Source organism: Pleurodeles waltl, chromosome 9 (genome assembly GCF_031143425.1).
Source record: "Pleurodeles waltl isolate 20211129_DDA chromosome 9, aPleWal1.hap1.20221129, whole genome shotgun sequence".
Classification (NCBI taxonomy): domain Eukaryota; kingdom Metazoa; phylum Chordata; class Amphibia; order Caudata; family Salamandridae; genus Pleurodeles; species Pleurodeles waltl.
Window position 1 is genome coordinate 913,067,513 of NC_090448.1, and position 17,238 is coordinate 913,084,750.

General features: G+C 50.2%; 1 protein-coding gene across 2 annotated transcripts in view; it reads right to left on the minus strand.

Moving 5' to 3' along the window:
* ATG2B (autophagy related 2B) overlaps positions 1–17,238 on the minus strand; it is an 860,766-nt gene that overhangs the window by 338,877 nt on the left and 504,651 nt on the right. The window lies entirely within an intron of this gene.

Here is a 17,238-nt window from a genome sequence, read left to right on the forward strand (position 1 = left end):
AGATTCATTACATTTGAGTAGATACCCAAGCAATACCAACCCCAGCAGTGGGCTGCGGACAAATTTCTTAAACTAAAAAATCCTGCAGGACTGAGCAGGCAAAATGCCCAACCCTTTAGACCTGACTGTCCAGGCAGTATTGTTTGGCAAATGTGTGAAGGGATGCCCACGTTGCTGCTTGACAGAGGTCCAGGACTGGGACTGCATGTGCCAATGCCATGGTCACACAGCCTTTCCCCTGGTGGGATGGGCCCTTAAGTCCTCAGGGGGCTTTTTATTGGCCAGGGCATAGCAGATTTTAATACAGAGAACGATCCAGTGAGAAATGGTTGACGTCTGTACTGCCCGACCTTTCTTTGCTCCAACATACCCCACAAAGAGTTGGCCATCCATCCAGAACTCTTTTGTGCAGTCAAGGTACAACAACAACATTTATTTTGGGTCCAGACGATGGAATCGCTCCTCCTCTCTTACATGGATGTGGAGGAGCTTAAAAAGTAGGCAGGGTGATAGTAGAATGGGGTCACCATTTTTGGAAGGAAAGTGGCTCTGGTGCAAAGCACGACTGTCTGGAAACACAGATAGATAGGGAGATTTGGATAATAAAGCCTGCAACTCACTCACTCTCCTGGCAGATGTTATTGCCACTAGAAAGGCTGTCCTGATGGTAGGCAGCCAGAAGAGACAATTGTGCAGCAACTCGAAGGTGAGAACCAAACTGAGGTCCCACTGAGGCATAATGAATGGTGAAGGGGGGAACATATGTACAAGTCCTTTACAAAAATCTATTTACAATAGGGGACTTAAAGAGAGAGGGTGGTCAGGCAGACGCAGAAAGGCAAACTGAGAAGAGAAATAGCCCTTAAGGGTACCCAGAACAGAGCCCTGGTAGACAAGGGTAAGAATGAAGAGAAGAATATCAGAGAGAAAGAAAGAGGGGCAGAAAGAGAGTCGATAGACTTTTCTGTACAATAATTTACAAATTGTTGCCGTCGGCAGGTGTAAACTGTCTTGGAGGAGGGATGCATGGCTGCCAGAATAACATTACAGACTTCACGAGGACGATCGAAGGCTGTCAACTGTCACCGCTCAATCTTCATGCAAGAAGGAGGAGACTGGACAGGTTCGGGTGAAGTCCCCTCCCCTGCTGCTGAGATAGAAGATCCTCCCGAAGGGGCAGCATGATTGGAGGATTGATGCTCATTTGCAGAAGCTTGGCATACCAGAATCTCTATGCCCAGTCTGGTGCCACAAAAATGACTTGGGCCCGGTCCTTCTTGGCCTTCTTGAGAACGCTGGGCAGAAGTGGTATGGGCAGAAAGGCATACAGGAGGCCTGAACTCTACTTGAGACAAAACGCATCTCCTTGTTATAGCCTCCTTGGAAACTCTAACACACTAAATTGCTGACATTGCAAGTTTTCTTTGGAGGCAAACAGATCTAACCAAGGTTCCCCCCACTGCTGAAAGAGTCCTTGCACCACCTTCGAATGGAGACCCACTCGTGACCGGCTAGGCAACAATGGCTGAGTTAGTCCGCCCTGGTGTTCAGAGAACCAGGGAGGTGTTGAACCATCAGGGATATGCCCTGCTGTACCAGCCTTGTCATGAGACACAAAGCCTCTTGACAAAGGGTCCACGACCCCACCCTGCTCTGCTTGTTGCAATACCATATGGCAGTGGTGTTGTGCGTGAACACCTGCATTATCTTCCCCTTGACAGAGGGAAAAAATGCCTTCAATGCCAGCTGGATCTCTTGGAGCTCGAGCAAGTTGATGTGGAGTCCAGATTCCACTGATACCAGAGCCCTCTAATTTCCACCTCTCTGAGATGACCACCCCATCTCAGGAGTGCTACATCTGTAATCACTGTGGAATCTGCATTGGGAAAGGAAAAGGAGTCTGCCTTTGACCCAATCCCGGTTCGACAGCCACCACTGCAGGTCTTTTGCAGTTCCCTCTGAGATCTGGACCATGTCTGAGAGATTCCCATGATGCTCTGCCCACTGGAAATTCAGGCCCCACTGCAGAGCTTGCATATGTTATCTGGCATTATTCACCAGCAGGATGCAGGAGGCCATCTGAGTCATTGTGATCGAAATCCAGGACAGAGGCTGAAACATCCCAGTAATAGAATATTAGCCTGAATAACCTGGACTCTCTACTCTGGAGGTTAAACCTGAAACTGTACTGTGTCCAGAACTGAACCGATAAAAATGAGCTTCTGAAAAGGATTCAGGTGTGACTTCGGGACATGTAAAGTGAACCCCAGCGAATGCAGGAGGTCCGCCATAGTCTGAAGGTGGGAGACGACAGCCTGGTGTGAGCCCGCCTTCAACAGCCAGTGCTCGAGATAGGGGAAGACTAACACCCTTAAACTCAGCAGATGAGCAGTGACCTTGGTGAATACCCTAAGGGAACTGGTAAGGGTAATGGAGGCACAGTGAACTGAAAATACTTGTGGCCAACCTTCAACTGCAGGTAACGCCTGTGGGCAGGCAGGATGGGATGTGGAAATACGCATCCTGCAAGTCCAATGCTACCAACCAGTCTCTTTGATCTAGGGCAGAATAGACCTGAGCGAAAGTGACCATCTTGAATTTATCCTTCTTGAGAAAGACCTCAAAGACCTTTGTTCTTTCTGGGGACCAGAAAGTAGCAGTAATAACAGCTACTGCCTACTCCTGATATAGGAACCCTCTCTAGGACTCCCTTGGCCAAGAGAGCCATAAATTCCTCTTGGAGTCAGGATAGATGATCCTCTGCCAGCCGTTCTTGCGCTGGCGGTCTAGGGGAAGATACAAAGAGAAGGGAGTACCCCCTCCGAATTATCTTAAGGACCCACCTGTCCAATGTAATGGACTGCCATTGGGAGAGATTATGACGTAATCTCCTGCCAACTTGAAAGCCATGATCCCTTATTAGGAGACTAAGAGGGCTTATAGGCTCCAGCTGCTGGGCTTTTGTGGTGCATGACCTCTGGCTTCCTGACCCAGCGGGTCAGAGTTCACTGTGTCCATGCAAAGCTTAGAGAGCTTGCATAGGATGGTGGCTGGCAGAGGGTTAGCTCGGTGATAAGTCCCTTCCGTAGCCACAAAAGGGGCGAAAGGCAGACTGGGGAAGTGGGGTCACTGAGAGGCCCAAGGACTTGGCCTTAGCCCGAGGGTCCTTAAAGCTCTCCAGCCCAGAGTCTGCCTTCTCTCTAATAAGACAAGCCCCATCGAAGGGCATGTCCATGAGGTAGGCCTGGACATCCCCTGAAAAGCCTGACTTTCTCTGCCAAGCAAGGCATCTAAGAGCCGCTGACGCTGAAACGGCTCTGCCCAGTGAGTCAGTTGAGTCCAATCCACACTTGATGGTGACCTTTGCTGCATTTCTCCCATCTTTTACTGCTTGGGAGAAGATGGCCCGGGCGTCCTCCAGGACCTGTGGCAGAACATGCGCAACAATATCCTAAAACAAGTGGGAATAATGGCCCTAAAGTCATGTGGTGTTCACCAACCGTAATTCTAGACTGGTGGAAGAAAACATTTTCTTGCCTAAAATGTCCAGCCTTTTGGCTTTCCTATCCAATGGAGCAGCAGGGAACGTGCTGTGGAAAGTCGACGCTTGGAAAACCAAGCTCTCAGGGGTGGGGTGCTGGGTGAGGAAAATCGGATCACCAGGGGCGGGCGATGGTGGTGGGCAATTACCATGTTCACAGGAGCCCCCTGTGCTGGCTTGGACCAGGTTACAAGTAGGATACCAGTCAGTGTCTCAGTGAAGAGGAGCAGGGGGTCTGATGAGGAAGCCCAATGTTAAAGCACTTCTGTTAGTCTTGACCCACACAAAAGGAAGTACAAGGTTGGGAACCTCCGTTGCCCTCTTCACCACCATTGCATATGATGCTCCCTCCTCCATAACCACAGTAGGGGAGAAAGTAAACCAGTATCTGGAAATGTGTCCAGTCCACTGGCATCGCCCAGTTCCTCACACCGGTCCAAAGGCATCCCAAGTCCAGTGCTCCCCTCCCATTCTTGCCCTATATGCCTGGCCAGCCAGAAAAATGCTCAGACCTGGGACCAATGGGCCCTGTCAGCACCAAAATCGGCGTCAATCAATGCCGTTCTGACTCAGAGTCATCAGAGATTAGAATGGGGTTGGCGGCACTGGGGGCGTCAGGGTCAGCGCCGGTGAAGATCGTTTTGGCATGACTGGTGCTGGTTGGATCCATGATCACATCCATGAAACCCATCTGAGCAGAGCCCGGACCATCGGCACAGAACCCGATGGGACCACCTCTGGCCCTGCGGGGACCGAAGGCACGCCTGAGGGGTCAGCCCGCTCAAATACGCCACAAATGCCTCATAGGACTCACTTTCCTCGAAACACACTTGAAAAAATATTCAACAAAATGTAAAAAAAAACTGTCAAAAAGTGACAGAGAAGTAGCTCTTTCTCTGGATCGTCAATTACCGGTGCAGAAGGGAAAGAACTGACGTTGGCGTGCCTGGGTGGCACCTATGTAGGTGATGCCACTTCCATCACCAACCACGCTGCCGCGCAGAGTCAAACAAAGCCACCAACAGTGCAGCAGTTGTTCTGCTCATGCAAACATCTTCCAGATTCAGTCTGATGTCTGGGAAATTCAAAGGTAAAGAATCTGCAGCTAGAAGTCTCTGTTAGATAGGCTAGGCAAATATCTTTGTGAAGTCTAGGTTATTTAAGCTTTTTTAGTGCGAGGAGGTTTTCTGTACACTATTGTATGTATGTATGTACGTGTGTAGGTATAGCGTAAAAGTCAGGGGAGAGCTGTACACTCTCAAGGAAACGCACAGAGCAAACAAGTAAGGAGTGAGCAAGCTAGGTTATTGATGGTTATTGCAATGTGCTGTAGTATTCTTTACAGAGGCAACACCTAAATCACAAAAGGGTTGGGGAATCCTGATGGATACCAGATGTTGTTCTAGATTCTGGGTGCATAGATGGACAAGTCTTGCTGTCTTGTGTTTTTTTTCTTTTTTACACTTCATAGTCTGCAGTCTGATGTTGTCGTAGCTGCAGGTGTGGCGTATTGGTACAGCATTGTACCAGAGCCAGGCCCACATAGCAAGTATGCTGTAGGAAATTTGTTGATGCCTAAATTTGTGGTAAATAGAACATTTTGGGCATAGGACCTCGTTATTCCAGCCTCTGTCTATCTAAATCAACTCATGTCCAGATAATTTGGAGCTGTATATATCATTATCACACATGCTCAGTTTAGGATCTTGAACTCCATGTGGCTTTAGACTGGATCACGAATAAAGCTTTCTGTGTAGATGAGAAATAATAACAAAGGGTCAAGTTGAATATTAACCTTGTTGATGTATTTGAACGTTTTGTAATTCACAGAATGAATGACAGCAGTCCATACTAGATGCCAAGGAAGAGATAAAAGGCCGATAGTAAAAAAGTCACTAATTAGAGTAAATTTCATGTTTTGATTATGCTTAGTCTCTTCCCCCCCTACCTAATTAGAAGTCTAGACAGCCCAAACTGCAAATGGGTGTCTGGCAAACCTACTAGCTGCAGCTCAGACAAAGAAAAAAACTGCTTTAATTAGGCACAAAACAATGCCCTCACTTCCACAGCGTAGCATCATGTTTACAGAAATCATGTGGAATACTCTGTGCAGTGCCTTGCAGAAGGCTTCCAAGGAGGCATGCTGTAGAAAAGTGATGGATGCAAAGTATGACCTCACTGCAAGCCCGAGGGCAATTTCCAGGGGAAGAAAATAAGCAACCCTACAACACTTTGCAGTTTAAATGTTTTCCCAGTGGGCAACTAAAGTGTTAGAGGTCTGTTTCTAAAGATGGGCACTGCAGTAGTTTCAAAGAGTTTGTTACTTTAATAGATGAGTCATAGTATGTCCAAGAAAATATCAAGGACCTGCATGACATCCAAAAAGTGTAAGGAACTCTTGGCCTCACAACAGTGTTTGATGAATAGATTAAGTACCCTAAGTCAGCTAAATGGATTTCTGAATGTATTGTTGTAGGGCTTACATTTAACCTCCACTTTAGCTTTCTTTTTTAACCCATTCCGTCCGACGCTACAGTGCTCATGTGCATCGGATGGCTCCTGGCCATCAGCGCACATGGCACTTGAAATCCCACTAGCACGGACACCAGAGGGATTTATTTTGCAAAGAAACAGCCTCGGGAGATGGGGGAGAGCTTCCGCATCTCCCGAGGCTGTTTCTTTTGTTTCAGTGAAATGATGATCAGCACATGCGGCTCAATGACATTATTTTACTATAACTGAAAGTGAAATAAACTATTCAGCTTATTTCACTTTCACTGCCACAATGCTCAGGGGGCTATCTCAGTCCCCCGAGCACTGAGGCAGACGGGAGAGACATAACAGGAAAGGGGAGAATCTCCCCTTTCCAATGTTACCCCTCCCTACTGGATCCCTGCTTGGGGGTCACTGAAGGAAGACGATCCACAAGCAGGGATCCACCCACTAGGCACCAGGGAGGTAGAGCAGCCCCTTGGCAAGGGTTTTTTCTCCCCCTGTATTTTTGTGGGGCATTTTCAGTCTTTCAGCCCTCCTTGTCTCCTCCCTGGGGTGGGTGGGGTGTGGGCAGAAAGCTGCTAGAAACCAGGGACTTTTTTTAAATGTACATTAGGGGTGGGGTCTACCCTAAATGAGAATTGTAATGGCCCCAACCCTCCCCAAAACCAGCACAGTGTTTCAGCAAAACATGGGGGATTGGATGGGGAGGGGTATGGGGACAATATCCCCCGATACGCCCTCCCAGGGAGGCATAATGCCTACTAGGCACCAAAGATTATTTTCCATTCATCAAGGGTTGGGGGCTGTCCAGAATGGGATTTCAATGCCACCATCCTCCCCAAAACAAATGGGCACAGTCTTTCTGCCCCCTAGGGGATGATGGGGCTTATTAATTCCAATCTGCCCCCCAGGGTGGGAAGAATGGCCACTAGACACCAGGGAACCATTCCTTTTTAAATAGAGGGATGGAGGCTGGTCACCACCATGGGCATGGTTATGCCCACCCCAACTAAAGAGTGCAACATTCTTTCTGCCCTGCAAACTAAATCATCTCATCCCAATGGCAAGCAAGAGGACATATGACTCTTCTGGTTTTGATTTTACATACATGTCAAGAGAGCTTAGCTAACTCTCAGTATTGTCCCACTTGCAATGATGAGCAGCTGCAATTTTTGGACTTGGGAACCGTGCCACCTGGAAAAACTTACCAGATCCAGACACTCCTGAAAACTCTGGAGGAGTCAAGGGTGGTGTGCTTCACATGCACCCCACACCATTTTCTTACCCACAATGCCCTGCAAACCTTCAACTTTGCCGGAAATCATACACTTTCCCTACATTTGTGTGATGGAAACTTCCGTAATCCACAGGAATCCACAAAATTGCTACCACCCAGCATTGCTCCATCTAGGCTGATAAAAACTCTGCCCTACTTGTGTGGGAGCCCAAAGAAGAGTCAGCCTAAAAACGTATGGAAAAAAAAGCCTGCCCTTTTGGACCCGCTTTGGTTCTCCCTCAATTTCTACATGATTTTGGCCCTTCCCTGTCGCAGGCACTTTGCCCACCTACACAAGTGAGGTAACATTTTTATTGGGAAACCGAGGGGAAAGCAGTGTGATAGGAAATTTGTGGCCTCCCTCAGATTCTAGAACTTTCTATCACAGAAATGTAAGGAAAATTTGTTTTTAGACAGATTTTGAGGTTTGTAAAGGAGTCTGGGTAACATAACTTGGTGAGAGCCACACAAGTCACCCCATCCTGGATTCCCCTGTGTGCCTAGTTTTTAAAAAATGTACAGGTTTGCTAGGTTTCCCTACGTGCAGCTGAGGTAGGGACCAAAAACCACAGCTAGCCACCTAGCAAAAAACTGGTCAGTTTTGCATGGAAAATTTTGATGTATCCATGTTGCAATTTGGGTCATTGCCTGTTGCGGGAACTAGGCCTACCCACACAAGTAAGGTACTATTTTCATCAGAAGACGTAGGAGAATGCTTGGTTGAAGAAAGTTAGTAGCTCTGTGCAGATTCCAGAACTTTCCATCACAAGAATATGAGGAGAATGTGTTTTTGTAGTCAAAGTTTGTGGTTTGCAAGGGATTCTGGGTAAAACAACCTTGTGAGAGCCACACCCATCACCTCTCTTCGGATTCCCTAGGTGTCTAGTTTTAAAAAATGTAGAGATTTGCTAGATTTTCCTAGGTGCCAGCTGAGGTAGGGCCCAAAAACCATAGCTATCGACTTTGCAAAAAATTTATCTTTGCCTGGAAAAATGGTATCCATGTTGCATTTTGGGCCGTTTTCTGTTGCGAGCACTGGGTCTCCCCACACAGTGAGGTGCCCTTTTTATCAGGAGACTAGGGAAAACAGGGAATAGTAGAACAAGTGTTATAACCAATTGTCTTTCTCTGCATTTGCACCTTACAAATGTAAGACAATATGTCAGAAAGAAGTTATTTTGCGGAATCCCCTCTAATTCACATGCTAGTATGGGTAACCCCAAATTCAGATATGTGCAAATAACCACTACTTGTAAACTCCATATCATGTTCTAATTTTGGAAACAGATAGGTTTCCTCAATACCTATTTTTGACTCTTAATATTTTACCAAGTTAATTATTGTATATTCAGTACACAATGAAAAACCATTGCAACGTGCAGCTCAGTTATTGGCTCTGGGTACCTAGGGTTCTAGGTGAACCTTCATGCCCTATATATCCCGGCAACCAGAATGGTCCAGCAGACGTAACAGTAATTTGCATCTGAACATCGGCCATAGTTAGAAGTTACAGATGAAAATGTAGACAGAAATGGCTGTTTTTTCAGCTGCATTTCAATATTTTTTTTATTTAAACTGTTACTTTGTTTGGGAAAAGCTTGAAGTATCTACACAAAGGGGGTTATTACAACTTTGGAGGAGGTGTTAATCCGTCCCAAAAGTGACGGTAAAGTGACGGATATACCACCAGCCGTATTACGAGTTCCATAGGATATAATGGACTTGTAATACGGCTGGTGGTATATCCGTCACTTTACCGTCACTTTTGGGACGGATTAACACCACCTCCAAAGTTGTAATAACCCCCAAAGTCTGCTTTTCAGAAATGTATAGCTTTCCAGCATCCACCATTGGTTTCACACTCATTTCTACGACTAACTGGAAGGATGCACAAAATAGAAAAAATGGGCTATATCCGAGTAAAATGCACTAAAACTGTGTTGAAAAATGTGGTTTTCCAATTCAAGTCTGCTGTTCCTGAAAGCTGGGACGATGGTGATTTTAGCACTGCAAACACTTTGTTGATGCCATTTTCAGAGGAAAAAAATACACTTTCTTCTGCGGCACGTTTTCCCATTTTTCCCCCCAAAACCCCAAAATGTAACTGTATTTTGGCTAATTTCTCGTTTCCCTCCAAGAGATTGCTCAAACCCTGGGTACCTTTAGAATCCCCAAGCTGTTGTAAAAAAGGGTGCAAATTTGGCATGGGTCGCTTATGTGGACAAAAAAGTATGGGAACCTAAGCACAAACTACCCAAATAGCCAAAAAAGGTTTAGCACGGGGGGAGGGGTTAACTTGGCCTCTTCTTCTAAATGGTGGTTAACACATGTTTTCCCTTGATATGAGAATGTGCCACAGACACTTTTATTCCTGGTAGGCTTTTCTCCCTGTAGTCTGACAATTAGTTCTAGGGTCACACACTTAGAGCGTAGGGCTGTTATATTTTTTTTGTGCTTGTAGGAAATGACTCTCTTTCTTCATACTAACTAAAGACACTGTTCTGCACCTCTGGCTCTGATTAGATAAACAGCTTCTGTGCTGAACTCAGTGAGAATCACTTCACAGTAAGTCGCCATGGAACTTCTGTGCGCTGTGACTGAGATGCAGCACTGCTGACCCCGACCTTCATCGGGTGAAGGAGGATAGCCATGCAAGAGAAATATCCAGCCCGCACATTTAGATGGGTGCATTTGTTAATGCACTAAGGTCAGCTTTCTGATACCTAACGGCAAAGTATTGGGTTAGATCATTTCAACAGGTCTGGTAAAAGGATACTCCCGCTATGCGCTCTCTAGTGTATAGGACCTAGTGACAGATAAGAGTAGCATTAGGAACAATTACCATGTCAGAATTGTTTATGTTTTTCACCATTCTAACAATGCTTATTACAATGATGTGTCTCACCTGCTTAATAACCGCAGCTCTGTTGTTTATACAAGAATAAGATATTTTCAATATTCATATCTTTTCTTTGTGACACCTTAGGCATGCAAAAGTGACAAGCAAAAGGGTTAGATCTGTTTCCATCAATTCATCAAGAATCAGAGTAGTCATGTTCAGCGTTACCGACAAAATCTATCACCTTGAAAGATTAGGATTTTTAGATGTTGTACTGTGAGCTCACCAAAGCAAATGGAAATTCAGTGACAATAAAAGCAGATTAAGGCTCTTTACTGTGAAGTTTTGCTGACCTAATACACAGTCCTACTAAATCCAAAGGAACCGCATAACAATATCTATGTCAGATAGAGGGATGGCATGCACATAGAAAAAACAGTATACAATTTAGCTGTCCAGGGTTCTAGACTGTTTTTCCTAAGTGCAGACAGACCCTACGGCTTGCTCAGCACTAAACAAGGGTAAACATAGCAACAACAATTCTTCGTATAGCCAATCTGGAAACACAGGAGACTAAAGGCTCAGCGGACTTAAGCAATAGCTCCAATCACTCAGCAGCATTTTATATGGTCAACCACAGCATATGTTTAGACAGCCTGACCTCCACAGACAACAAAGGTTTGACACACAAATAGTTGATCTCCTTCCTGCACAACTCTTTTATATCTGTCATACATAGATTTGAACTTGGCATTCTGCAAAGCTGCTCTTTAACCCCTTGTAAGCCATGGACGTAATGGTTACGTCCGTGAATGCACCTCTCAGGCGCCACAAACGTAACCATTACATCCATGTACCGGCCCACGGGGAAGCGCTAGCGCTCCCCCAAGGGCTGCCCCCCATAACCCCCAGGTCAGGGTTGGAAGGGGAATCGCTTCCCCTCCCCCCAACCCACCAACGACGTCAGCGCGCAATTTTCTTCCAGCGTGTCCACCAGAAAGGAGGTCAGTTTTTCCTCCGGGAGGGGGGATTACTGTAAAAGAGGCATCAGGGAAAGGAAAGGGTTTTCCTTTCCCTCAATGTCTCTTTCAGCATTCCTGCTACCTGATCGCGATGCGATCAGGCAGCAGGAATGCCCACTAGACACCAGGGAATTAGTATGTGTGTGTGTTTACAGTGTGGGGGAGCGACCCCCTTGGGCAAGGGTTGCGTATATTTATTACCGTTTCTGCCCCCTTAGGGGGCAGATCGGCCTTTTATTTTTAGGCCAAAAGCCACCGGGATTGATTTGTCACAGATTCTTTTGTATTGAGGGTCACCCCCAAGGGGCAAAAAGCACTATTGGGCAGATCTGCCCCCCTAAGGCCCTCCTGCCCCCAAGTGGGGCGGAATCCACTTAGCGCCAGGGATCATGTGTGTGCTTTGTGTAGGTGGGGTGGCCCCTTGGGCAAGGGTAACCCCCCAAAGGGAGCAATATAATCTAGGCCATTTTTGCCTGCCTTAGGGGCAGATTGGCCTATTTTTTTAAGCCCTTCTTCCCACTGGGGGCCAGAAACCATGAAGACGCCAGGGATTTTGTCCTTTTCTTTCTTTTGTTTTTGTTCGTGTTTGGGGGCGGCCCCTTGGGCAAGGGATGCCCCCAAGGGGCAAAAAACACTATTGGGCAGTTCTGCCCCCTTGGGGCAGATCGTCCTATTTTCTTTTGGCCCATCTTCCCCCAAGGGGGTCAGAGTCCACTTAGCGCCAGGGATCAAGTGTGTGCTTTGTGTGGGGGGTGCCCCTTGGGGAAGGGTCGCCCCCCAAAGGTGGCAATACATTCTATTGCATTTCTGCCCCCTGGGGGAAGATTGCCCTATTTTTGTTTTTTTGGCACACCTGTCCCCAAGCAGACAACACTAGACACCAGGGAACATTTAAAAATGGTTGGTGGCGGGGTGTTTGTCAACTGGCAAGTATTTGCATTTATGATAACAAAAGCTGGTGGCCAAGATGGCGCTCGGAGCGGCAGCATAAACTGCAGCTCCGTCACCCAGCCCGCACAATTATCCTGCTGTTGAGCCCCCCCCCCCGGTGCAGGGTGGGGAAGCCGCTTGGGGGGCCCCGGAGGGCTGTACTATCAACCGTGACCGCGGCTTCGCAGCCAGTGTACTCCCGGAGAAAAATGCATTTATACGACCCGCGCGGCCCAGCGGATCGGAGCTGCATGCTCGGCGAACCGGAGCCGCCGCTTGGACCCCGGCGTTGCCACGGAGGTAGGAGCTCGCCGCCGCGTCCCCGTCGTGCGCGCCGGGACTGACCGTTGGCCCGAGGGGGGCTGCCCGGCGCGCGCAGGGCCGGCCGAGTCCTCCCGCACACAGCCCTGCTTAACCTAGTGCTGCGCCGGAGCGCGCCTGCTCGAGCCGCTCCCTTCCCTCACTCAGGCACCCATCGGACGCCCGCTGTGCGTCCCGTAGTCTTGTCCCATACCCGGGACCAATTTAAGTCAAGCACCGCTGCCGGCCCGAAAAACGGCCCGAAAAATGATCTAATCGGACGTTCGCACAATCGGAGGCCGACATTTTGGGTGCTTCAAAACTTTGCGGGCCGTGATCCTGTGGCCCAGAAGTGCCGAACTCATCGGCAAAGAGAACCACACTGCTTAAGCACCCCCCACAAACGTCTTGTCCCATACCCGGGACCAATTTAAGTCCAGCACCGCTGCCGGCCCGAAAAATGATCTAATCGGACGATCGCACAATCGGAGGCCGCCATTTTGGGTGCTTCAAAACTTTGCGGGGCCGTGATCCTGTGGCCCAGAAGTACCGAACTCATCGGCAAAGAGAACCACACTGCTTAAGCACCCCCCACAAACGTGATGCATGCCAGGTGCACTGACTGACCATATTTGAGTAACAACATCACCCCAAGCCCCACTGTGTCCCCCTAAGGCACCAAGAAAGACAGAATCAGTAAAGTTGGATCACCCTGCACAGTCATTCCGAGCCTACACCAACTTTACCGCACTCAACCCCTCAGTAGTGAAGTGGCAGCTGCAGAACAAATTGCGGACGGATACCTGGGGCACAAGAGGTGCAGACAATAACACAAGGTGAGCCTCCTGGCGACACTCTTCGGGCCGAAACTTCATAATACGTCAAATATTCCTTTAAAAAACCCAAAAGATCCAGCACAGACACTGCTCCTACCTAGTCTGAAAGCACAAAATCCACACCTCTTCAACAGCGTGATACCCGGCTGACACCACTAACTGCGGCCCCTTTAAGCAGTTAGTTAACGCTTCTGGCTGATCCTCCCCAAGTTATTCGCCGGACGTGTGCCCCGATCGGCTGGCTTGCCACAACATCTGACCAAGCGGCTTTCACCGCAGGGACCCCAAACGCAATACTAACTCACAGACACTGCTGTATCTCTCAAATGGTGAAGCCAAAGACCACCAGAGCACCTCTCACCAAAATGGATCACACTATAACACCCCCTCCAGAAGCTCACACCACTGCGCAATCAACGTTACAGAAGCTGGAACTAACTTTACAATCACATACTTCACGATTTGAAAAAATCTTGCAAGCCATTCTAGACACTAAGACCACCTTGGAAGCCAAAATAGGCTCTGTAACAGAAGATCTCGACATCATTCGTGCTGACCAACACGCTTTAGCCGATAGAGTATCCAAACTTCAAAAAGACACAGCGTCCTTACCTGGCTCCATGAAAGACCTGCAAATACAGCTAACGCAGCTGTCAACAGAAGTTGATTTCTTAAAGCACAGAACGGAAGATGCAGAAGGCAGGTCCCGCCGCAACAACATACGCCTGGTCGGATTCCCCGAACGCACAGAGGGCTTAAGCACGGAACTGTTCATTGAACAATGGCTCATAGACACAATCCTTAAAAACAATATCCCGAAGTTCTTCTCTGTTGAAAGAGCACATAGGATCCCAGGTAGACCTCCAGCACCCGGCTCACAGCCGCGACCTCTTATAATAAGACTCCTCAACTACCGAGACAGAGACCTTATCCTCCAACTATTTCGCAAATCAGGCCCAGTGTGCTATGAAAATGCTACGATAACAGCCTATCCAGACTTTACAGCAGAGGTGCAAAAAAACGCAACTCCTTCTATCGTGTTAAAACATGCCTCCGCAAACAAGATATCAAATACGCACTGATGTTCCCAGCCAGACTTCGGGTACAGGATGACTCTCGCTCCTTCTTTTTTACCACCCCGGAAGATGCCTGGACTTGGCTGCATGCTAAAGGCCTAGCGGACCCGCTGGACGCAAGCACTCAGGACGACACTAGGGGGGTGATTCTAACCCTGGCGGTCGGTGATAAAGCGGCGGCCAACCCGCCAACAGGCCGGCGGTCCAAAAAATGGAATTCTGACCCTGGCGGGAACCGCCAACAGAGACAGTCACATTAACACTCCGACCGCCACGGCGGTACATACAAACAGCTCGGCGGTCACCGCCAACAGGCAGGCGGCAGACAATGTAACGCCCACCCTATCACGACTCATCAATCCGCCACCTTTTCCGGGGCGGGAGCCCCGCCGATAAAAACACGGCGGAAACAGACCACGAACGGGAAAACGCTCACCGATACACACTCCACGAGGAAGGAGGACAGCATGGAACCCGAATTAAACATCCTACCTGCTCTCGTCTACCTTCTCATCTACCACGAGTACGAAGTCCGGCGCAGACGACAACGGTGAGTACTGCACCTACGACACACGGGAGGGGGAGGACGAAAGGTTATGGCCACACACATATGTGACCCCCCCCCCCCAACTATGTACACACCAATGCAGAGCAACAAGTCACAGTGACTCCACCCAAACACCCCAGAAAAATGCAAACACATAATTAAATTGTGAGGATTAATTTATGTAAATAATAGGCTCGGACAAATATACGTCAACTATGTAAAAAATATATACAAAAATCAAACTATATACACTGCCATGGAGAACCGAGGCAATCAGTCCTGTACAACCAAAGTACATAGAATAGTCCATGGGCCACAGTGTAGCGACACAAGGGCAAAGCCCACACAGGAGACCTGAGTCCTTTGGAGAGAACACTGCAGGGGCATCTGATGTAAAAACTACAGGCACCTCAGGGGGAAGGGAAGGGGGGGGCACCACAGCCACATGAGTCCACGACGCCAGATCCACGAGGAGCCACCATGCCCACTGTACCATCCTGGGGAGTGCAAAGCCACAGTCTCTCAATGTCTCTACAGTGGGTGGGCTGCCCACTGTACCATCCTGGGGAGTGCAAAGCCACAGTCTCTCAATGTCTCTACAGTGGGTGGGCTGCCCACTGTACCATCCTGGGGAGTGCAAAGCCACAGTCTCTCAAGTCTCTACAGTGGGTGGGCTGCCCACTGTACCATCCTGGGGAGTGCAAAGCCACAGTCCATCAGGTGGATGACAGTCTCCACTGGTCAAGGAGGAGGCATGGTGGGCACAGTGAACCATAAACAGTGCTTGACAGGATGGGCCCAGCGGAGCGGTGCTTGAACGGCGGTGCCCAGCGGAGCGGTGCTTGAGACGGCGGTGGCCAGCGGAGCGGTGCTTGACAGGAAGGGCCCAGCGGAGCGGTGCTTGAAATGAAGGGCCCAGCGGAGCGGTGCTTGAGACGGCGGTGGCCAGCGAAGCGGTGCTTGACAGGAAGGGCCCAGCGGAGCGGTGCTTGAGATGAAGGGCCCAGCGGAGCGGTGCCTGAGACGGCGGTGCCCAGCGGAGCGGTGCTTGAGACGGCGGTGGCCAGCGGAGCGGTGCTTGACAGGAAGGGCCCAGCGGAGCGGTGCTTGAGATGAAGGGCCCAGCGGAGCGGTGCCTGAGACGGCGGTGCCCAGCGGAGCGGTGCTTGAGACGGCGGTGGCCAGCGGAGCGGTGCTTGACAGGAAGGGCCCAGCGGAGCGGTGCTTGACAGGAAGGGCCCAGCGGAGCGGTGCTTGAGATGAAGGGCCCAACGGAGCGGTGCTTGAGACGGCGGTGGCCAGCGGAGCGGTGCTTGACAGGAAGGGCCCAGCGGAGCGGTGCTTGAGATGAAGGGCCCAGCGGAGCGGTGCTTGAGATGAAGGGCCCAGCGGAGCGGTGCTTGAGACGGCGGTGCCCAGCGGAGCGGTGCTTGAGACGGCGGTGGCCAGCGGAGCGGTGCTTGACAGGAAGGGCCCAGCGGAGCGGTGCTTGAGATGAAGGGCCCAGCGGAGCGGTGCTTGACAGGAAGGGCCCAGCGGAGCGGTGCTTGAGATGAAGGGCCCAGCGGAGCGGTGCTTGACAGGAAGGGCCCAGCGGAGCGGTGCTTGAGACGGCGGGGCCCTGTTCAGCGGTGCTCTTCTGCACGGCGGGGCCCTGTTCAGCGGTGCCTATCTTCACGGCGGGGCCCTGTTCAGCGGTGCCTATCTTCACGGCGGGGCCCTGTTCAGCGGTGCTCTTCTGCACGGCGGGGCCCTGTTCAGCGGTGCTCTTCTGCACGGCGGGCCCTGTTCAGCGGTGCTCTTCTGCACGGCGGGGCCCTGTTCAGCGGTGCCTATCTTCACGGCGGGGCCCTGTTCAGCGGTGCTCTTCTGCACGGCGGGCCCTGTTCAGCGGTGCTCTTCTGCACGGCGGGCCCTGTTCAGCAGTGCTCTTCTGCACGGCGGGGCCCTATTCAGCGGTGCTCTTCTGCACGGCGGGGCCCTGTACAGCGGTGCTCTTCTGCACGGCGGGCCCTGTTCAGCGGTGCTCTTCTGCACGGCGGGCCCTGTTCAGCGGTGCTCTTCTGCACGGCGGGCCCTGTTCAGCGGTGCTTATCCAGTAGGTCAAGGGAGCCAGACCTGTGCTGGACTCCCTGCTCAGTCGCCCTCGGACCGTGACGTGTCTGGACCCTTCGGGGACGGAGTCCTGGGCTCTTTAGTGTCCTCCTTCACAGCTGGGATGTGACATGTGGGGCCCACCTGCTCCGCGCTCCTGCTGCCCTTCCGCTCCTTAGATGGGGCTCTCGGGCCCTTGCCTCCCCTAGATGTTGTGGCTGGTGAAGTGGGCGCACTTTGCTCCTTGGGGGCAGCCGTGTCAGTCCTCGCACGGCGGCCCT